Source organism: Emydura macquarii, unplaced genomic scaffold (assembly GCF_026122565.2).
Source record: "Emydura macquarii macquarii isolate MOO-44397 ecotype Brisbane River unplaced genomic scaffold, CSIRO-AGI_Emac_v2 contig_1451, whole genome shotgun sequence".
In the NCBI taxonomy this organism is placed as follows: domain Eukaryota; kingdom Metazoa; phylum Chordata; order Testudines; family Chelidae; genus Emydura; species Emydura macquarii.
Genome location: NW_027131588.1, coordinates 16,958,542 through 16,981,972, shown reverse-complemented (window position 1 = coordinate 16,981,972; position 23,431 = coordinate 16,958,542). Strand labels below are relative to the sequence as shown.

Here is a 23,431-nt window from a genome sequence, read left to right as displayed (position 1 = left end):
TCTGAACCATCTATCAGCCAGAGTCAAAGACAGAAGGTCAGATGCTCATCCTTTTATTCCTACATTAAGGTCCCTTTACACTGGCCAGAGTGGTGTAAAAGGCCATTAGTGTAAACGAGAACCTGGCCCAAAACACTGAACTAGATGGTTCAGTGATCTGTTCCAGTGCAGATATTCCTATATTCCCATGTTGATGAAGATAGTCTAGTGCAATTCTGGGGCCCTTAGGAAACCTTCAGCTGGGAGAAAGAAAAGTCTCCGCACTTCTGCTCTGCTTGATTTCAGCCATTTGAAAACAGCAATCTGCCAGCAAATAGATGCAGTTGACACATGGAGGTATTATCACCTAATTTTCCATGACTCACACTGTTTTGATGCGATTAAATTCCAGTGCATATTTAATAAATAGAAACAGAGCATTAACTCTGGTTCTGTCATCCAGGGGAGAAAAAAAAAATCTTTGCAACCTTGCATGCGCTGTCATCGTGCTCACATATGCTTTGTTAGAATTATGTTTATAATGATCTATGCTAGGCCATGCTTTATCAACAAAAATAACTAATTCAGCTATCTGGAAGACAACTGGCAGTAGATATATCTAAAATAAGCTTCTTAATGGCCATGAAATTGCTTTAAATGTATCCAGTGTGCCGAAAATATCAGATAAATGGCAGACACGGTCCACGTTAACAAGCTTTGTGCTTTCTGCATTCTTTTCATCTGTGACAACATTAAATATTTTACCAACCATTAAGGTCGTAGCGTGTGAGTAAAACATGCAGACAGATATACTTAGAGAATTTTAAAATCATGTAATGACAATACAAGCCGTTCAAACATTGTCGGCTCAGTTCCTTATTAAAAACATGCAGGCTGACATAATCAAGAATTCTAGGCTACAAGTCTTTCTGAAAGCTTTTGAAAACAGCTGCTGAATTGGCTGGCTGGTTCACATTACATGGCTATTCAGGTCTAGATATAACCCAAAAGTGAAATCAGAGGTCAGAACAAGAAAATCCCACCATTTACATTTTTTCCCTAAACTCCGCTCACAGATAAAGCTGCATCTGTTCTGGAAGAAGAAATGAGATGCCACTCAAGGCACATTATGCCATTCTTCATAACACAATTGCCCCTCTTCTTTTCCGCGTACTTCAATCAACAGCTAACAATGCAGATATTTAAGTGATCATTATGCTTCAACACCACTCAGCTGAGCATGCCTCTTGGAGCTATTAAGTTTGGGTTGTCTGCAGAGTCAGGCTGACATCAATGGTTAGTATTCTATTACAGTAGTGCCTACGGGCCCCAGTCATGGATCAGGACCCCTTTGTGCTAGGTACTGCGCAAACACAGAATAAAAAAGATGGCCCCTACCCCAACAAGATTTCAATCAAAGTACTAGAGAAGAGACAACAGATAGATGGGAGAGCACAAGGGAAAAAATGAGACAATATTGGTCAGAGCATGGTTGGCAGTGATCTCAGCATACATTTTGAAGATTATCTTCCCAATCATAAGAATTAGAGACTTCTTTTTTTTAAATAAAAACAAAACCTTAAATTTTATCACTCAAGATATCTAGGAGGCAATGGCAGCTTTCTGGTCCATGCTGAGACAACCCAGTTTGCCCTCTACTTCAAATTAAATTTAGAAAATCATGTAAGGTGAAACCAGCAAAGTGAAATTCAATATAAACAAATGCAAAGTTCTACATTTAGGAAGGGAAAAACAAATGGGGAATAACTGGTGAGATGGTAGTACTGTAGAAAAAGATCTGGGGATTATAATGGATCACAAATTGCACACAAGCTAACAATGTGATGCTGTTGTGAAAAAGAAACGTCATTCTAGGGTGTATTCCCAGAAGTGTCACAGGTAAGATGCGGGAGGTAATTGTTCCACTCTAATTGGCATGGGTGGGGCTTCAGATGTTCTAGTGTCCAGTTTGGGGCACAATAACACTAAGCAAGACTTGGACACAGTCTTGGAGAGAGTCCAGAGGAAAGCAGCAAAAGTGATAAGGGGTTTAGAAAAGTAACAGTCTTCAAATATGTTAAGAGGACGGTGATCAATTGTTCTCCATCTCCACCAGGGGTAGGGCAAGAAGTAATCAATTCAGTCTGCAGCAAGGGAAATTTACGTTAGTTATTATCACACTCTATCTCATTATAAGGATAGTTAAGCACTGGAACCAGTTTTCTACAGTGGGTGTGGAATCCTAGTCATTGAAGGTTTTAAAGAACAGGTTCCAGAAACACCTGTCAGGGATGGCCTAGGAATACTTAATTCTTCCTCAGCATAGGGGGAATGGGCTAGATGACCTCATGAAGTCCCTTCCAGCCCGACAATTGTAAAAGTTAAATTAAATAAGCTGAGGTCGGTTGCTAGGTCACTGCTGGGTTTTCTGTGCATTCTGGTGAATGCAGGCATTTTAAAATCACTAACCGGTTAATCACCACAACACCTTTAAGCAACGGGTAAGCAGATACGATCATCCCCATATTACAGGTTTGTAAACTAAGGAAGAAAGGTTCAATACCGTTCAAATAGGCATCCAAGCGTGAATGCCCAATTTTAAACAGCCTTTCAGTGTTGCACACCCACAGCTCTGTCACCTCAGTTGGAGCTGTTCGGTGCCCAGTACTTCTGGAAGTCAGACCCTACGTGAACTGGTCTGGATAAAATGAACTAACCCTTCCTCCTCCAATCGGTGTCCAAAACTAATATTTTAAAGGTATTAAAATAAACAGAGCTCTTGAATTGTAGCTCAGCTTTACAACCTGAAGAGATTCAGGTAAACACCAGAAGGACACATGGGTTCAGAGTTTCAGAAGCACTAAGATCTCATTTAGGCACCTACATGGACAGATTTTTAGATGTGTCAGGACCCAGCAGCTCCTTTTTAGGGGCCTAAATGGGAGCAGAGCTCTTTTGAAAGTCTGCCTACCAAACTTTCAGCTGCTCATCCAAGCCGAACCTGATGAGTGAACTACTTGAGGATTCTGTCACCAGTAGGAGTCATATCAGAAACTGGCATTTCCAGGAACAACAGCCACCAGATATCAAATCAGCTTTTCTGATTTAAAAGCGTTTACAGCAGTGTGGTCCAGTGGTTAAAGCAGTGGAACTGGACGTCAGCATGCCTGTTTTCTTGTAGTAATTGTGTGATCCTTGGCTATTTTTTATTATTATACTATTGTGGTGTTTTCCATCCAAAGATTTCAAAGTATTTTAAAATCATCTACTAATGAAGCATCACAACATCCCAGTAGCTTGGTAGATAGCTAATGTTAGACCCAATTTGCCGATCTACAAACGGCAGCACAAAGAAGTGAACAGACATCCTTTATTATTTCAGCAGGTATAAGTATTTACTGAATTGAAATCAGAAATATGATAAGAATAATTGTCCCAGGATAACCTTTTGTGTATATATAGCACATATACTTTTTGTTTGTTTGAACCACTGATCATAGCATCAGAGAAGATGCACTGCTGGTTTTAGCCAATGCCACTGGTTGATTCAGGTGTTTGTTTCATACCGGTTTTCCTTAAGCCACTTGATTTTTACCATGTATATTCATTCCTTTAAAAAATATCAGTTCACATTATAATATGTCAGTGCACATCTATGCATCACTGCTCATTTCTTCAGGCCATTGATCTATGGCCAACTCTACTCTTCATACATCAGCCATGTGAAAGTATTTGTTCCCATTCCTAGCATATCTTTAGAAATATAGCTTTGTTTGTCTCCTCGTGTTAGCAATGTCAGAATCCATGGAATAGGCCAAATTAATTACTGATGTAGTTCCATGAAGATCAGGAGAGTTGAAACAGGGAGGAATGTATCTCAATGGGCTACATACCGCTCTGCTTTAAATCCTGAGAAAGTCTATAGAAGTAAATAGACTGACTCTGGATTTATACCAATGAAACTGAGAATAAAGCATGGTCCAATTTGCCTCTACCACCATAGGGATAAGGGAAACATACGGGATAAAATAACTACTGACCCAAAATTTCATGCAACACACAAGCTGATCCAAAACTAATAAAATTATGTTACATTATTTTGATTCTTGTGTCTACCCTACACTGCCTCGACACGTTCTGGTTTTGGCCAGAACCAGAAGGACAAGGGCTGAAATCTTGCATGAAAATCTTTTCTGCAATTCCCAACCCAGTTTATCAAACTCAAGAGCTTTTAGGTTCTTCTATCGCTAGCATTAGCTTTGTCACAGCTAATCTCTAATGCATATTAGCATTGATACCAAGGGGTTAATGAACTTACCCCAAGCATTCGTCCTCAGTCATCTCGTGCAGGTTTTCTTTAAAAAAAATAAATAAATAAAAAATCTACTTTTTTCTTAGTTGTAGTTGTTGCCTTCACTTGCTTATCCTATAACTGTTCATGTTTTGGTCTCAACACACCAGGATCAGATTCTCCCCTCAGTTTTCTCAGAGTAATCCCATTGACTTCGGTGACGGGCATAACCAAGGGGAGAATTTATCTGACCCTTCAAAATAAGCAACTCTTAACTCTCACACAGGCAACTCCACATTTCTTCTACGTACTTTAGTCAAACGTGCTATTCCAACTATTAATTATTAATTAAGTAAAATAATAGCATTCTTGTCAATTAGAGTTGCAGTGAGCTATTCATCAGTGGTTTAACCTCTTGCGTACAAATATTTTCTTCAACCTCAATTCATATGGATTGGTTCAAATTCCAAGTTTCACCTTAATGGTGGGATCTGGCTCTGGAGTACAAACACTTAAAAAGATGAGAGTTGTTTGAATTTGATGAGTGTGCATGGGGGAGGGGAAACATTATTCAGCCTACTATATTAAAAGAAGCTATTTGCAGAAATTGAATCCAAATCTGGGTTTGAAGAGAATATTGGTTTCTCTCTCTATCCAGCTCCGAGTTCCAACAAACTCAAAAGTACTAAGTGAAACTCAGTCAAGACTACTGCTATATTTGCAAAGCATGGCACTGCTCACACTCCACTGGTTGGATACTCACACTTTGCTCTTTATTTCAGATCCCTTCACCAACTCCTTTACAGTTTTGTGTAGCAATACTATGCACAATGTCCCTTGTATCCTCAGCTCTTCTCCCCGGGTCCTAGAGGAGAAGAGGTGTCTCTTCCTGAAGATCTCTCTGACTCTCGACTTGGCTAACACTGCTCGTCTCCCTTGCACTTCCTTCCTGTGACTTTTTTATTCATCTTTAATTAATTCATCCTTTAGCTCACCCAGCCTGCTATTCTGATTAGCTAGTGACATTTCATTCCCCAATCAGACCTCTCCGGAGAGCTAATTAGTGTCTGAGTGCAGGCTCTCCTGCTGCCTCTCTCAATTCTGTCATGCCATCATTTTGATAAATCATACAGTTTTGGTGATGCATTCCAAACTCGGTCCAACTTTACTTGAAAAATTGTGATCCACAGAGTATCTTCCCATACAAAGCCTTAAACTAGGAACATTTTATTTAGTTGGGAGTTGGCTGTAAACATCTTGCACGCCTCCTGTCCCTACTCCATGAGTAAGGCACTTTGCAGGGTCACAACACTTTCATTTTCAGGAACGAAATCAAAGCTTTGGGCAAACTCCAAGCCAAATGGAGACAATCAAGAGGAATGAGAGTCTTGTGTGGTTAAGGCATTGTGGTATTGGGACCCAGGTTGTGATCCTGGCCATGACAGACTCACAGTATAAACTTAGGCAAAACACTTTTTCCTGTAAATGGGGAGAATAATAATAAAGCCTAACTGCCTCAATGTTGTATCAAGCAGGGGTTTTTTGGGTCAGAAATTGCTGATTCATCAAAACTGTTCAGGGAAACATACCAGGTTTGATGAAACTCTAATTGAGAAAGATTCTCTGGGTCCAGGATGGAATTTCTGGTCAAAACCAGAGACTGAGAAAGGCAGATCTACCTACCCCAGAACAGCCAATAATGTGATGGTAAGGATACAGGAAAATGGGCTAAATCCATGCTCTTCCTAATTTGGAGCAGGGACTTGAACTTAGGAATTTCACATCCCAGGTGACAGTGGCTCTAACCATTGTGCTATTGGCCATTCTGGGGCTCTGGCTCTCCGGTTTTCCATTGTAAAGTTATGAAAGGGCTCCATTTCGTCCCAATGCAGAACAGGAAAAATTTCCAAACTCTCAAAAATATTCAGAGGCAGGGAAAACCATTTCCTGCCCAGCTCTAGTTGTGAGTTTAAATCTGGAAGATGTTCAGTCATGAGGGACAGAAATACATAGGAAAGTACTTTATGCCTCCACTTAGGTTTTACAAAACCTAATGGACAAAATGTTACTCCATGAAGGTCAGCAGAGTTACACCAAGGTTTAAATTGGCCCAATATGAAAAAAAATAAATTATATATTTTTTAAACACAAGTAAGAGTTAATTTATCTCCTCATATCTCCTTCATACTCCCATCCAACGGGGAAAACCCAAACACAACAGTGTTGGATTGTTACATAAGAATTCATAAATCTGAGCCATGGAGACAGCGAAACTGAGCAGTTTAGTTTTACTATCCAAGCTGACTGACATACAGACATTAAACAAATAGCACCAATGCCAAAAAATAGAGGAGACGTCCAATATCCTTCTGATTTTGGTACTGAGAGATCTTATTAGTGACTGAAGTTGCTCAGATTATTTGTTGCGACTAATGTTCACTGTGCATTAATGATTGCTCATGGATCACTTTGTCTGCTGTTCAGCTGCCTCTTTTAGTAACCCAGGTAAAGAATTCTTTTCATATTTCATCTTTACCCTGATGGGTCCTTTTGACAAACTACTGCCTGTGGCCCCCCAAATGGTCACTACCTGGATGGCAGAGACCCTAGCACTCAATTCTGTGAAGCACTACACCCTTGTCAAGCTTCTGCAGTTACCAATTTTACAGATGAATTTTCTCCAGCTCTGCTTCCTTGTCTCCTTCACTCTGTAGTTCAGCATCCTGCGAGTGGAGAAAAGTATCCGTAGACTGGGCCCTCTTTCACCCACTTTTTCCTTTGTAAGACGCCAGCTGCCGGGTGTAAGGGGGCTGACCAGACACACATTCTCTCCTTTGAACCCAGCCACTTGAGGGCAGGGAAGATGTTTGTTTCTTCGTCACTAAGGTTACCTCTCTCTGCTTCTGGACTAACCCTCCTCTAGTAGGGTCCACACAGGATTAAGAAGCTCTGTCTGCAGCTTTTCCAAGCCTGGGCTCTCGGTCCTCCTGGCTGCTGACCTAGTGTACATCTACACTGAAAATGGCCGCCCGCAGCAGCGAGCCTCAGAGCCCAGGTCTACAGACTTGGGTGCCTGCGGCTCCCACTATGGCGCTAAAAACAGCTGTGTAGAGGTGGCAGCTCAGGCTCTGAAGATTAGGGAGGGCGAGTGGGGGAGCGATGCGATATCGGACAAAAAAAATGTACTGGGCCACATTAATTGGCACCCTTCAGTGGTTTTATCCCACTCCAGTGGCACAAATGAACCACAAATCCACCTTAACAAGCCATTTCTGCTCGGTCTATGGCGGATTTGTGTTGCCAGACAGGGCCGGATTAACGCAGGGGCTTTAGGGGCTACAGCCCAGGGCCTCGAGCTAAGGGGGGTCCAGGCAGGACCCACGGGCAGAGAGAGGAGCCTGGCGCCAGCTGCCACTGGTGGCACATAGGGCCACTGGTTGCGGAACCTTCCCTGCCTGGAGCCGCGGCGGGCAACTGCAGCCGCTCATCCAGCTCGGCACCAAGCCTCCAGGCGGGAGCGGCCCTGTGGTGCCCAACCTGGCACCTGCCTGGGCTGCCACGCAGCTACCGCAAGTCCCTGCCGGCCGCGCATGGGACACGCTGGCCAGGGCCTGCCTGGGGGATCTCCTGTGACCCGAGCAGGGGGCAGGCACTGGGGTTCCTGTGGAGGAGGCAACCCAGGGGAGTGGAGGAAGGAGGGCAGGACACAGGGACACTGAACTGCTCTGTGAATGGGGCAGCGCCGGGGAGGGGGAGTGCAGAGCACAGGAGAGTCTCTTGGGAACGGGGGTGGGGGGCAGGAGCTCGGAGGGAGGGGGTAGGATGATGGCATTTTAAATCCCCATTTCTCAAGTGTGGTGGAGGAGCCCTACAAAATCTAACAGCCCCGGGCCCACTGGAGAGTTAATCCGGCCCTGTTGCCAGAGTGGTGCAAAGCTGCTGTAGTGTAGCAGTGGCCCCGGCCCACTCCTGATCTAAGTGTAAACAATAAGATTATGAATCTCCATGTAATGAGCCAGCGATTCCTTTTTAGAAACAAGACTCATTAGACTAACTCACCACATCTCTTTGTGCCTAATAATCCGTTTACACGATAGTATGGAGACGCCAATGTCACCTCTGCCAAGGATAGCAGTGCAGGTGTGGGGGAAGGGAGAGTCACCTCTGCTACAACATGCTCTTAATTCCCCTCACGCTGCAGAAGCCTCTCCACCATCAGCTGGACTGGGCTAAAAGATGTAGGAAGGAGATGGGCTAAGCCAGTGATTCCCAGCTTGTGGCACGCAGGGTCTTTCAAAGGGGCTGGCAGTTCCCCTCCCACTGGCTGCAGAAGGGAGCCGCTGCCTAAGGACCCAGGCAGAGCGCGTTGCCGTGGGGCTACAAAACCAGTCAGGCTCCTTGTTGCAGCCAAGGGGACAGGAGATCAGCAGGGCAAAATAGTCTGCCTGGATCTATACGCACGGGAGTCCCTGCTGGAGGCAGAGGGAGGGGAGAGCTGATCTCCCGTCCCACTGGCTGCAGAAGGGAATCACTGCCCAGGTTCCCAGGTGGAGTGCACAGGGTTACAGGAGGCATGGGGTTTCCTTGCTGCAGCCAGGGGGGATGGGAGATCAGTGAGGAGGCAGCCCCCTTGCTGAACTCCTTCCGTCTGACTGCAGTGAGGAAGGGACAGGACTCATCTGTGCCTTCTGGTGCAGGCCACCCACTGTGATTTAGCTGCCAGGCCATGTGCTTCAGTGTGTAGTGACAGTCACTCATCTCCACTAGTGCTTTGTGAGTGTGACGCATACTGTGAGTCATTTGTAGGTGTAAAATAGTGACTGTAAAAATGAGCACAATAGCAACAAAAGAATCAAAAAAGCCGAAGTCACAGGACAGTGAAGCTTCAAATGTATCTTGCCATAAGTTTAATAGTAAGTGGAAAGAAAAATGCATGTTTACGATGGGAGGTGGCAGAAAACCAGCCTGTTTGGTTTGTGGGTTTTGTGTTTCTGTGTTGAAAAAAACACAACTTGGAATGGCACTACAGCACTAATTACACATGCGAAATATCCGACCGGCTCCGACATACAGCCGGCGTGCGTTGCCAAGAAAGAGAATGCACTGAGGAGTCAACAGGCATTATCTGTGAATAAACGTGAGGAAAGCAGAATTATGGTTGTTGCTTTCCTATGAGGTGGCTCTATTGTTGGCCAAAAGCCTTTTACAGATGGAGAGGAAATCGTGAAGCTCACCCTAAAATAGCAGCCAAATGTTGGGCGACAAGCAGGCCGAGACCAAATGTAAAGACATATCTTTGTCAAATAACACTATGACAGGATGTGTTGAACAGCTTGCTGAGAATGTCAAGGATCAAGTGGCTTTTCATGCCTCAAACTGCAAGTTCTTGTCACTAGCTCTGGATGAATCTAATGATCTCTCTGACATGGCGCAGGTCATAATTTTTATTCAAACTGTCAGTGAAAATACCGAGGTCATTGAAGAGCTGCTTGGGGTTCAGTCAATGCACGGCACCATAAAAGGAACAGATTTCTTTGCTGCCCTGAAGACATGCGTGGAAAGAAAATCGGCACTGGGGAAAGCTGGATAGCATCTGCACAGACAGTTTACCTGCATTGACAGGCAGACTTGTTGGGTGTCTCTCTCTGTTGGAGCAGTTTCTTGAACGACTACTGTTAAAGTACCATTGCATCATTTATCAAGAGGCATTGTGTGGAAAAAGTTTGAATCTCAAGCCTGTGATGGACATAGTGCTGATGTGGGGGAACAAAATTCACACCAGGGCTTTAAATAGGTGAGAATTCAAACAGTTTCTTCTTGAAGAGTATGGTGAACTGTTGCTGCACTGTGAGATCTGATGGCTGTCACGAGGTAAAGCTCTTTCTCACTTCTGGGAATTGAAGAACAGTGTGCTTCAGTTTCTGACAGAAATCGATGAGTTGCCTATGGAACGTGCATGTCTTGCAGACAGTGACAGGCTGAATGATTTGGCATTCTTAGTCGATATTATTGCTCAGCTGAATACTTTGAATCTGAAGCTTCAGGGAAGCAACAAACTCTTCACAAATATGTGAATGATGCTGCTTCCTTTAAAATGGGGCTGCAGCTGCTTACTGATCAGCTAGCTTTCAAAAAGCTTGACAATTTTGAGCATCTGAGATGGAGATCGGTGGACAATGGACTTGACACAGACAAGTAGAAGAGTAAAGTTGAGGCACTGTTGGACATTTTTCAGTCTGATTTAGTCAGTTTGAAGCAGAGGAGAACAACGTGACTCTCTTTACAAATCCATTTGCGTTTCTCAATGACAAGATCAGTTCACTAGAGGAAAAACCGCAACTGGAAATTATAGATCTGAAATGCACCACTGCCCTGAAGGGCCAATTTATTGAGCTTCCAGCCCTTCCCACTGTGGCAGATATGATTTTATCTTGGCGAATGCTTCCAGTGACTGAGTTCGGACATTTGCGTTCTTTTGCTCAGAGTTGTGTTTGCCACTTTGGTAATATCTACCTGTGAGAGCATGTATTTTCTACAATGAAACTGGTTAAAAACAGAAACCGTGCCTATCTTTCAGACACAAATTTGAGTGGTCTGATGATACCGACGACCACTAACCTGAATCCAGACTTTGACAAGTTAGCTTCTGGTCTTCCGACACAGAAGTTGTCTTAGATTAGAGTTGCATGAACTGGACAAAGTTGTAACTTTGTAACTGTTTAATTTTTTTTTAAATTTGCTGAGCAGTAAATGTTTACTTTAAATGTGTTTAAAGTCACTTTAGTGATTTGTAGTCCTTAATGGTGTGTACGTCAACACCTTTTTTATGAGTCGATAGAGTGGTGGCCCTTCAGCGTTGTAGAAATGAGATTTTGTGGTCCTTGAGCCAAAAAGTTTGGGAGCCAATGCGCTACGTGATAATGGTGTCCTCCAACTTTGTGGGACATTAGCAAATGAGTCAGTGCAAACCCTGACACACTAACCACTTACTTTCCTTCTCAACAACGTGGAATGCCTCCTGCCAGAAAACTTGGAGAAGGGTAGCAGATATCAAGGGAGCTGATAACAGGCTAGAGGGGGCTGGGAGACACTGCAGAGAATAGGAGTCTTTCCCCACAAAACCTCAGAAACCTGCTGGTCTCAGGAACCAAATCCCTGCAGTTGGGGAGGAGGCTGGAAAGCATCAAGCCCTGCCCCTCTCAAGGGAAGAATATAAATTAAATCCCTTCATTCAAATGACTGGGGCTCTATTTTGCTAATCAAAAAATAAATACAAAAAACAAACACCAGCGATAACGACCCCTGAGCCAAGCACTTCCTAGACCGATTAGCTGAAATGAATGGCTCTTCCACCTCCAATCCATACTAGCCAAGAAAAAACCCCCTCTACTTCCATTTCAAAACAGGGTAGATTAAAGTGCACTGGGAAACTGTTAGTGAGCATCAGCAGGGTCCATATGGACACTTGGAGTGCAGCACGGTGTGGAGTTGCACCCCAGCTTGCCCCACACCCAATATTTGTGCAGACAAGCCTTTGATCATCACCTAGGAGCATTTTTAAATGGGCTTTCAAATTAAAATATGAGGTTAAGAATGAGGAGCAAACTGGTGAGTCATGAGCATTTAGAGACACAGAGGTGGCTGTATACATTGAAGGTAAGCTTCCTCATTCTTCATCAGTTTAATGAAAGGGGCTGGATTATAGATGACAGCGGCCATTGCGAAATCCAATGCATATCTGTTCAATTTAGGATAACTAGGATTTTAAAAACAGGGCCTATTTCACATGCATCCCATAACTGAAATGAGTGCAGACTATTCCCTTACAAAAGTATCCCCAGAGCATTTTATATCTGGGCATTTCCATTTGGGACCCAGCTGCTGCAGTCCTTACTCAAGTGAAGACAAGTTTTGCTTGAGTCAGAACTTGCAGGAAAAGCAAGTTCAGGAAGGGTGGGACTCTCTGAATTTTTACTTGCGTACATTCCCTCAAGAATTAACAGGAGGCTCCAAAGCAGCATATGTCTGCAGTGTAAAAGCAGATGGGCCAAGATTAATTTTACATGACAAAACAATTAAAATACAAGATCAGTCTCTTCAGAGAAACCTAAAGCTCAAAGTTAGCTTCAAGATATTATTATTTCATTTTTGCTATTTTTATCCCCTTATTGAGGATTTAATAATAAAATAATTTTTAAAAATTTTGGATCCTTTCCATCAAGATGCTTGAGGTACAGTAGAATTAAAATACTGCAAGTGTAAAAATATTTACTATGTACAGTAGACTCTAAATCAGAAGGCCTTGGTGGGGAAAACTTGAAATCAGGCACTTGAAATTCAAATACTCATTGCAGTAATCACTGAAAACCGCACTGAGCTACTCCCCTGATTATTATTTACTTTTCAAATGAGTTCAGTTGCTCCATAAGAACTGGCTGATCAAAGAGAAGCCTCCAGGTATCAAAGAGTTTCTGGTATATCAACGCTTAGCTCTGGGGAGGTCTTTATTTACTGAAGAAAATTCTGTTCAAAAGCCTTTATGCTGTGATTTCTCATAAGCACATAAAGACTTCTGGTTTTCATATGCTGAAGTCCTAATGGCTTATTGGTCTTGGAGAAACCAGCTAGCAGCCTACACTGTCTTCCAGGTCCTATGGCAGAAGGAGATCTGTTATAAAACAAGATCCTCCCCTCTGCTGAAGGAGGTGAAATGGGAGTCCAAATGTCACTTATCTGAAAGCCCCAAGAAAACACAACCTTGTAGCCAGATAAGATAAGTGAGGTCTGACTAATCAAGGTCCTACTGTAATTAAAACCCAATGCTACCCTAGCCTCCATTATTGGTATTAGTTTAAAACAGAAAATTAGAGAGGTCCTAACATGAAAACACAAGGGAAATAAAAATCAATATAAATATGAGGCCAAGAGTGGACAGCAAAACCGCATCCTAGGAAAAGAAAGGCCTTACAGTGTAATTGTAACATGAAGTAGCATGTGAATAGATGGAGAATGAGGTCTACATTTTATGACCCCACCACAGCACGGTCACAGTCAACTAAGCCAGGATGGTGGGAATTCGGAAAGGTGGGAAGCACAAACATTTCTCACATAGGTCTTGAATACAGACCCTAGCCAGCTGTAAATGCCAGAGTGGAATGTATTTTCAGAAGTTCTCAGAGTTGGCCTCACTCTGCTCCCATTTAAGTCAAAGGAAGTTTTGCTGTTGCTATCACAGGGAGCAGGTAGGCCTCCCCCTAAGAGCGGGCGTAACAGGTTCACTGTTGTTCACATCAGTTAGTCAGTGTGCGTTCTGAACAAGCTACAAGGGATAAAGAAGTGCTTCTGGATGCTCTGCTGAAAGGGAATTATAACAATCAAGCTTCACAGCCATGCTAATACCAGGAATAATTCATAAATCAACAGCATTAAGAGAAAGCAAAGAGACAAAATTCTGCTCTCAGTTACAATGAGGCTCACCATCCCAAGAAATCAACAGCTATCTAACTTTACCTAGGTATGAACCATTTTTTCCCCTTGGGAATTTTCTTACTATGTGTCTAAAATGCTGCTAGGCCCATTAAACTCCCCTAACCTCTGGCCCTGGATGAATGATCAGAAAGATACCATGTTTTGTTCCTGAGGTCCAAGCAACCACCCATTTGCACCCAAACCCGAACACTATCACCAGCCCAGGTCCAGGAGTTGTGTGTCTGTACTGAGGGTACTGATGGGAAGAGGGAGGATGTGTGCCTGAGCTAGCTAGGAAGTACATCTTATGTGGCCTGTTTCTAGCAGAACATCCTGGGTAGTGACCCAATTAGTCTGTCCCTTTCTTACACTTTTATCACACATACACTGATTTACCAGTCTGTATTCTGTGCCTTTATGTCATTTCCAAATTTAGCTCCAGGTCAATGGAAAATGCTGGACACATCAAGAAATCCCAGCTGTAAGAGACAAATTATTGCTGCTGCTGAAGAATGTCTGCTCTGACCTGATTCAATCACTGCCACCTCTGTCTCACTTCAGCCTTACACCACCGACTAATCTGTACATGGATGCGGCCATTAGGTTTCATCACCACAAGCTTGACAGCAATTAAGTAATAACGACAATATATTTAGGATTTACAAGATGAAATATCTGAGGACCGTCTACATATACACAACTGTGTGCAGAATTGCACACATACGTTTGGGCAGAACTTTACTGTGATTTTGCTCTCAGATTACATACTGGTTTCACGTGCAATACCTGACTCACGCAGCTACAGTAATTGCTCACTCATACGTAGACACACAAGTAAATCGGTTGTGAAGATTGACGTTTGTAAAGTTCTTCAACTCCCCTGGAAGGAAAGTGAGTATTACCTCCATTTCCCAGATGGGGACAACAGAGGCACTCAGAGGTGGAAGGTGTCTTTTCCCAGGTTACACAATGACAGAGCTGAAACTGGGTCATTCTTCTCTCGAGCCCCAATTCAACCAAGGTACTGAAATATGTGCACAACTTTTAGCATGTGAGCAATTGTATTTAAGTCAATGGAATGACTCGTGCATAGTTAAGGAGCTTGCTGAATCAGGGTTTCAGAGGATAAGCATGTAAGTTGTTTCTCTTGAGACATTTGCTGTTCTTGCAGTTGTGTGCCTAGAAGTCAGAGCCTCATTGTGTTTAGCACTTTTAAACAAAAAACCTACACTATTTAAATAATAGATAAAATCCCACCACACAGATAAAGTCAAACTTATCTAACTTCTCAGTCTGGAAACCTAACTGAAGTCTTTCTACTTCCAATATAAAGCAAGCCGAGCTGAGGCAGCAGCTGTCAGAGAAGCACTTCCCCAGTAACAGTAATCCTTTGACAGGCCCTCGATAAAAGCATCTTCTTTGCAGATTACTAGTATCTGCCATTTTCATTTGAGGAAGTCTTCATCCATAGTTTGACAGTTGCATCAATAAAAGCGAGAATACTGCTCACACGGTATAGATGGGAAGGAGTGTTTACTTTTTGCACTTAGAAATGGGCCTGAGCTACATAGTTCTGGATCCAGCTCCAAAAATTCTCAGTTGGGCTATTTGGAACCAGGGCTATTTTGGCTCAGCCCTAGCTGTGGTTTGAAATGAGTTGAGCATTCAGATCACTTGCACCCAGACAGTTTGGAAAATTAGAATCACTGCCCGCACCCTCAGATGCACCAGAGCTCTGCTCAGCATAATTAAGTCATTTGTAAAGCAGATCTCAAATGTGGGGGAAGGAAAGAGGGAGAGGAAAGAATAATTATTCTGTGTTGCCTAAGGGTTCACGCTATGTACCAGTGTTTTCCTCGCCTGTTTAATTCTTGTCTCCACCTCTTTTCTCTCAATGAGAAGGGATTAAATGATCAGCTATTTCTGTCACCATCCCACCTTGAGTCTTGCTATAAAATACTGTGTGAAATATCACTGTTAGCTTAGCTACTGGGAGCAATCAACCAACATTGCTACAGCTCAGAGACTTCAATAAAAAGACTTTCAGATCACCTTGAAAAGACAAAAGTTGAAGGGTTGAAGGGTTGTAACATATAAAGTTGCATAAGTAAAAAAAAGCTTGTAATAGAACCACTTACAATCCTTCCATGAATTGAATTCCTCCTATAAAGTGGAAGAAGTAAAACTGGAAAAGTAGACAGTGTGAACTAGAATATATTGCATCAGTCATCAATATATTGCATCAGTCATATCAACAAATCTTAGATGCAGGTGATGTTTCAGAATTTGAGACCATTATGAAATCCCAGAATTGTTGGCCAACGCGTTCATATCCTCTGAAGTTAGGTTCCTAAGATCCTGTTTAGACTCCTAAATTAAAAAAGGAATAATTAGAGATGTTCCATCAATTTCAGTGGAGGTGTGGATGCTCAGCAGATATAAGAATCAGTACTTTCATATAGGAGCCTGAAGATTGATTTAGGTACCTTATCTTCAGTCTTCCAGATTTGGAAATGTTGATTGCAATCTCTAAATTGGAATTTCATAGCTTTTATGACAAACCCTGAGGCTGTGGAATAAATGCTATGTAGATCAAGGCAATGTTTAGTGCTTTTATTATCACTAAAACATTGCCTACAAAAACAAACTTCCTACAAGAGGCACCGCTGGCCTTATCGGGAAGATAAATGTATTTGACGAAACTAACTTTCTGCATGCATCAATCTCTCTTGGTTTACGGTATCCTTGCATTGAGGTATTAAAGCATTTATAAAAGTAGGCTGCTAGGAAAGAACCGTGCTGGAGATGGCATCAGAAGTGCCATGCAGATGCTCAGTTCAGTTCCTTATGTCTGATCTGACAAGGGCTGAAATTCACTATATAAGGAACACCCTCAGCCCCTTCAGAGAAGGAGTACCTCAGAGCACTCTAGTGTCCTCTCTGGAGAATACATGGAGTAGCATTCATGTGTTCCAGGAGGGGCCAAAGTCAATCCTCTTCTGTTGGAGGAAAGCTTGCAATGATTTGGGGACTATTAAGCAAGGGAAGGGTAGCAGAGTTAGATTGGGGGCAAGGAAGAATGGGAAGATTGTTAAAGCCCTAAAGAAGACTCAAACACCCTCTTCCAAAAAAGAGAAATGCTTAGACAAGCATATAACTGCTTTGGAATATTAAGATTCATAAATAAGTGAAATCGGTTCCTGTGCAATTTTGAAAGTTGACAGGCTTAGGAATGATCTCATTCATGTGTCTTGCATTTTTAAACATTAATATAAAATAATTTTAGTTTATATGGTATCCTCCATAAAGTGTACCCAGAAGCATTACAGACTTAGATCACGTACTGTAGTTACAAAGTTAGTCTCTGATGCTGCAAATACTTATGCATTTGCTTAACTTTACTCAGATGAGTCATTCCATTGGCTTCAATGGGACTACTCACATGCTTAAAAGGTTACCCTTGTGCACAAGTGTTTTCAGGATTGAGACCTTAAATAATAAGTGGCAGAAGAAAGAGAGAGAAATTAAGGGTTGCAGGCAAGAGACAAAACCTTGTATTTCCAGCTGAGTTGTAACTATGGATGGGGATTTGGTGAGACAGAAAGATATGGGAAGGCTGTTCTAAACAGCAGAAGCTGCAGGGACCTTCACGCAAGCAGTGAAGATATACATGCTGAAGAAGCCAGAACAAGAAGAGCAAGGAACAGAGTAGGTGGAGACCAGGGGCTCGTGTTTAACTGAAGCAAGCCCATGAAGTGTTTGAAAAACAATGTAAAGACTAATATTTCATAGATAAAAATGTTTTAAGTGCCAAGGAAACCTGTTGTTATCTAACAAGATGTTGCTGAACTTATCAGAATCTCCAACAGACTTAGATTGATATGTTCTCCCACCTTATACACACATACTGTACTTTTCAAACTTTTTCTTTTATCACTGACCTTATTTCTATCATTGATGTTCAAAGCCTACATGTCTGGATCAAAGGAAAAATCATGTGAATATAAAAGGAGACCTTAGCGGTACAAGATAAAATGATCATCTGCTGTTTCTCGGTCTGAAGCATACGGCAATGTGAATAGTCACGTTTTCTCATTGGTATCTTCCCCTATGAAAAGTCACACTGAATTTAATAAGGATAATAAAGCCTAAAGGGTTAGAAATGTAATGAAGTTCTATAAAAGATATTCTAAGAACCTACAGAATTTTAACAGCTTCTTCTTTAGGTTGTATGAGCCATAGGAATTGCAAGACTGGGTCAGACTAATGATCCATCTAGTCCAATATCCTGTCTCTGACTGTGGCCAGCATCAACTGTGTCAGAGAAAGGTATAAGGAAGCAGTAAGCAGTTATGGAATAACCTGTCCACAAGCAAAGTTTCCCTCTAACCCCCATAGTTAGAGGTTGTCTTAGACTTGCAGCATGAGGGTTTACATCCGTTCCACAACTCTTGAGATTTTTTAAATCTTTACTATTTAACGCAGGCTATTCATGATGGCCCCAAATAAAGTCAATGGAAGTTTTGCCATGGATTTCAGTCAGGCCAGGATTTCACCCATTATCCATGTAAATATCCAATTTCTTTTAAAAATCTTGTTAAGATCATGTTCTCACTGTCTTGTGACAGTAACTTCTACAACTAATGAAAAAGTATTTGCTGCCTTTCAATTCTACTGAATGTTCCCTTGTTCACATCCCATGAGAAGGTGAATAGAAATACCCAATCTACTCCATCTATAACGTTCATTATTTTGTATAATTTTACCATGTCCACTCTTATGAAAGTTTCTACAGTAAGGATTCAATGCACTACTGAATTCTAATAAGATGGTTCAAAATCCTCTAGAAAGGGTCTCATTTTCTGTGTAAATCTGAAGGAAGTCCTGAGACTGACATAATATGAACATCCAGCTCACGTACAAGCAATACATTATAAAGCTACCCTTCACCACACACAAAAAATTGGTATTTAAAGCACTGCTAACTCATTCAGATTCTGCTTTGCCCACTAATTGTATACAGGTGAAAAATGTATATTTTATTATTCGCAATGGCTCTGTTTTTTACATGAGTGTATTTGTCAACTTTTTGTTACAAATGGTATTTCATTTTCTATCATTATTCTACAGGATTCTTAGCTGTATTTTGCTTCCACATCAACGGTACCAACAGATCTCCCTGTCTACACATCTAATTGCTGCATGACACTCAATTTAGTGCTTCTCAGATTTCAATTACATGGGGCAGATTCTCAGCTGCCGTCAATTGTCATAACTCCTTTAAAGTCAGTAGAGCTACAACTGACAGTAGCTGAGGATCTGCCTGACTGATCCCCTGTGTTTACTGTAGCTATATTAGCCTACTGAAAGCTCCCATTTCCACTGTGCTTAGTAGGATTATATCCCTACTAAAACTGGGATTTATTCCTCCCACAAAGAGATGAGTTATGGGCAAGATATTGTAAGGGCCCCAACTGCTAATGAAAATCAACTGGAATTGGAAGTGTAACTCCCTTAGGCCCCTTTGAAGACCCCAGCTCATAGTCAATATCTGCCATACGCAAGCCCTACTATGAGGAGAGGCTGAGGGAACTAGGCTTGTTTAGTTGACAGAAGAGAAGAATGAGGGGGGATTTGATAGCAGCCTTTAACTACCTGAAAGGCAGTTCCAGGAAGGATGGAGCTAGGCTGTTCTCAGTGGTAGTAGATGACAGAACTAGGATCAATGGGCTCAAGTCACAGTGGGGAAGGTCTAGATTGAATATTAGGAAAAACTTTTTCAGTAGGAGGGTGGTGAAGCACTGGAATGGGTTACCTAGGGAGGTGGTGGAATCTCCATCCTTGGAGATTTTTAAGGTGCGGCTTGACAAAGACCTGGGTGGGATGATTTAGTTGGGGTTGGTTCTGCTTTGAGCAGGTGGTTGGACTAGATGATCTCCTGAGGACCCTTCCAACCCTATTCTTCTATGATATGTTTTATTGGTTCCTGAATACATAGGGCCTGAGTGTGCGATCTTCTTTCACATTAAGGAGCACATAGAGCTGGTCCATCTAAGAAAGCTGCTCCTATGTAATTAAAATGTGATTTCACAACAGTTTAGTTAAATTGATGTAAGCAGCTGTGTGCATGCTCATAATTCAATTTAAAACAGGTTTATTTCAGTTTCCTAAGTCACTTAGGTATTGGTTTATGCTAAACCAAATAAGCCACTCTAACTAGAACAGGCCTGTGCATTGGTTTAGCTAAATTAGTTTAAAACCTGATTTACATTAAAGAACTGCAACTTTCTCAACTGGATAAAGCCTGACTCTCCTGACTTGTCGCACTGACTCATGGGAGTAAATGCTTGCCAGGATGAGTCAGGTTGCACACTCTAATCCTGATTTTGTTGTTGTTGTTGTTTTTTTTTTTTTTTAAACTTGATAAATAATCCTAGCAAAATAGATATTAAGAAATGTAGTTCATTTTTCTGCTCTGCCATCAGTTTACACCAGAGAAAAATGTATCGCTGTTCTCAAAATTATGAGTCAAATTCTGTAAATAATTCTTGTTCGGCACATTGCTCAGAGGCAGTTTGTTGTGAGTATATGACAGCCAAAGGTCAAATGGAGAGCCATGTTGTATAGTTTTCATTGGACACCTAGATCAGCTGGCATTGTTCGTGTTCTCATGGAGACATAGGACTGGAAATTCACTTTTAATGAATATACTCGAGTATTTCCATTCTATTCGTAATATACATGCACCTTCCTCCCAGAAAAACCTAATTTGTTAGTATATTCACAAAAATAAATGCAAAGGGGGCTCGGATAGAGCCCAAGAGATTTCAGTTTCTGCTTGAGTGAATAATTATGGGGAAAATATTGAATTCGCCTAGCTCTATGAACTGGAGACTCTCTCAGTTTGGCCCCAGCCCCACAAACACACAAGAACAGGAATGACTCAGCAGGGGTCAGGTTTAAAAAATAATAATAATAATGGTACTCTTACAAACTGCACCCCCCAAAACAAGCTTCAACCACTCCAGACAGTGTAGATGTTCACTGTTTGATCTGGGTGTGTCTTCCCCTAGATAGGCTTCAAATACACTCCTGGCTTCAGATGTCAGATATCCTAGTAGGCTTATTGGATGTGTTTCCTTCTTGATTGCGGGGAGAGAAATAAGTGTCAATCCTTTCTTAAGTGCCCTCCCACTCCTAGCTCCAAAGCAAGATGTTACCCACAGTAGATTGATGTCAATGAACCACATTATGCTACTGAAGGAGACAGACAGATATGATTGTTAGTAATAGTTTTCCTGAAAGTCTGCCCTCCTTTTCTCATGTCAGTTCAGCTGCCTTTTTTTATTTGTGTGGCAAACGATACGTTTATTTTAACAGGCTGCTCTTCTAGTGGTTTGTTGCTGCTTCTCTGTTAAGACGACAGGGAAACGTGCCAAATAAAAATGTTTAAAAAGGGCCTGATCCTGAACTCCCACCCGTGGAAGTGGATGTGGTTACACTGGCGTGTACACAAGTGCAAAAGCAGGATTGGGCCCAGTTGTGTCACTGTTTGTGTTGCATATAACCAATTATTACACTTGAAAGGGTTTTTTTTTTGTTTTTTTTTTTAAATCATGAAAGCTGGGATTTTCAGAGAGATTTAACAGATTTAGACGTGGCACTGCAAAGTTAGGAATCTAACTCTCTTAGCCCCATTTCATTTGCAATAGATGCAGCAAAGAAGGTGAAGTTGTAGGAAAGATGTTTATTAAGCATGCCCAGAGGCCTGTGTTTGGTAGATGCGTGGCCCAGCTTGCATTCCTGAGCCAGTTCCTCCTATCCCCTGCCCCGGGTCACCAAATTAGGTCCCTCCCGAAACCTGATCCCCTCTTCATACTACAGCCCCTTTGAAAATCCCCTCCGAGCCCTGCTATTCTCCTCACCAGTCCTGCACAGTTTGCAGAGTCTCCTAGCCCTGGATACTTTGTTTTTCATGCACTGGGGCTTAGGCTTCCTGCATTGCAACGTCAAGTTAAAAAACAAAAATAAGTTAAACTCTTGGAAAATCATGAAGGCTTTTTCCCAGATAAGTTCTGGTTTTTCAACAGCAGCCCAGCCCTCTTTTTAGGGAAGCATATTGTATTTGAGGGTTAAACCAACACTCACCAGCTTGTGCGCTCCCTCATAGCCAGCAGCCTCTGACTCTGGCACCCGCCCCATTGATTGCCCTGATCTCATAGTGGTTTGCCCCTTCTCATGATGACTCATCCTTCCAGCTAAATTATAATCCCACCCCTTCTAGGTAATAGAGTCCAATAAAACAGAAGTCAAATGATCTTATCCCTGGCCTTCAGGCTCAACAGTTCCCCCCTTGTAACAGGGGGGGTTTACATCTCCTTCCTCAGGGACTGATCGGGTTCCAGCCCAGAGATCCTGTATGAAGCAGCTACGGTCTGCTGCCTCAGACTCACTACTGTTTCCTTGGACCACTTCCCACTTTCACCAGCCTCCAGGCGCCTTTGGTAGAGCAACTCCTTCAGTGCTTTCTCCCTGCTGGGTCTAGCTCTTTGTACCACTTCCTGCTAGTGTGTAGCTGATACACAGTCCCCTCCAGCACCCTGGCAGCATGCAGCACCTACCAGGCTGGGAATCCTGCACCCAACTGGGAGGTCCTTCCTGAAAGTCCTTCCTCTGGGAGCTCAACTCCTTAGGAGCCAGCCTCTGCTCTCCAGAAGCACCAGACTTCTACTGGAGGAAGCTAGCCTTTTGTCAAACCCAGGCACTAGTTAGCCAATTAGCTGCCAACCAGCCAGCCAGGCAGTTAATTACTTTCAGGTGGGCTGAGATGGACTCCTCCTTAAAAGTCCATTCTGGGTAAACTGGGCCCTGACTCCCTTTAAAGGGGCCAGCTACCAGGAATAGGTGGAGGTTTATCTTCCCTCCTTCCCCACTCACTGGCCAGGACACTTAAGCCAACACCGAGGGCCTACTCCTGTACTGGAGCACGGAGGAAGCAGGGATGGAATTATGACTCCAAAGCGTGTCTGCTTACTGGGGCCACTTGCTCAGGGTTGGGTCTATACGTACCATCTAGCCCACTGATTTTTCCAGCTACGCCATGCAGGGATAGACGCCTCAGTAAAACGCTAGAAGAGCAGACTGTTTAAACAATGTATTTGCTAGAAGCCAGGCTGATGAGCTGACAGTGGACAAGAAGGCAGATTGAGGAAACCTGAGACAATATCTCATTAAATGCTAAGAGTCATTGTAGATCGATCTACTGCTGGGGTGGGTTGTGACCACATCTGGGGCTAAAAGACTGTTTTGGAGATCAGTTCTGCAAACCTTTACTCACCTCAGTTATCTTTTTTTTTCCTCCTCTGAAGAGAACCAGGGAGGAATTGTGCCTCAGAGGTGTCTCTCTGAAGCACAGTGTCCTTGGGACAACTCCTGGGGTGCTGCTGTTTGTGCTGTGCAGCTTTAGAGCACAATCCGAGTTTATGCCTAGGGCACAAACTAGTCTGTCAAGTCTTCTACGTTTGTGGTTATGATGACCAAAGCTGGTTAGATGACTGTTCTAGGGTCTCCTTCTGCAAATCCTTGCACACATCCGTAATCCTTATGGAAGCCTGTAATCCACTGAAGTGAGACTGAGTAGCTGAGTAAGGGTTTACAGAATCAGCCCTTTAAACTGAATGCAGAGTTAATTCC

The 23,431-nt window shown here is 42.6% G+C and overlaps 1 long non-coding RNA gene across 1 annotated transcript in view; it reads right to left on the bottom strand.

The window, feature by feature from the left end:
* Positions 1 to 22,442, bottom strand: part of LOC137156439 (uncharacterized) — a 43,364-nt gene extending 20,922 nt beyond the window's left edge. Inside the window, exon 1 of the long non-coding RNA XR_010920767.1 lies at positions 22,360 to 22,442. This is a non-coding gene — a long non-coding RNA (uncharacterized lncRNA). The remainder of the gene's footprint in view (positions 1 to 22,359) is intronic.
* Positions 22,443 to 23,431: the final 989 nt, after the last annotated feature.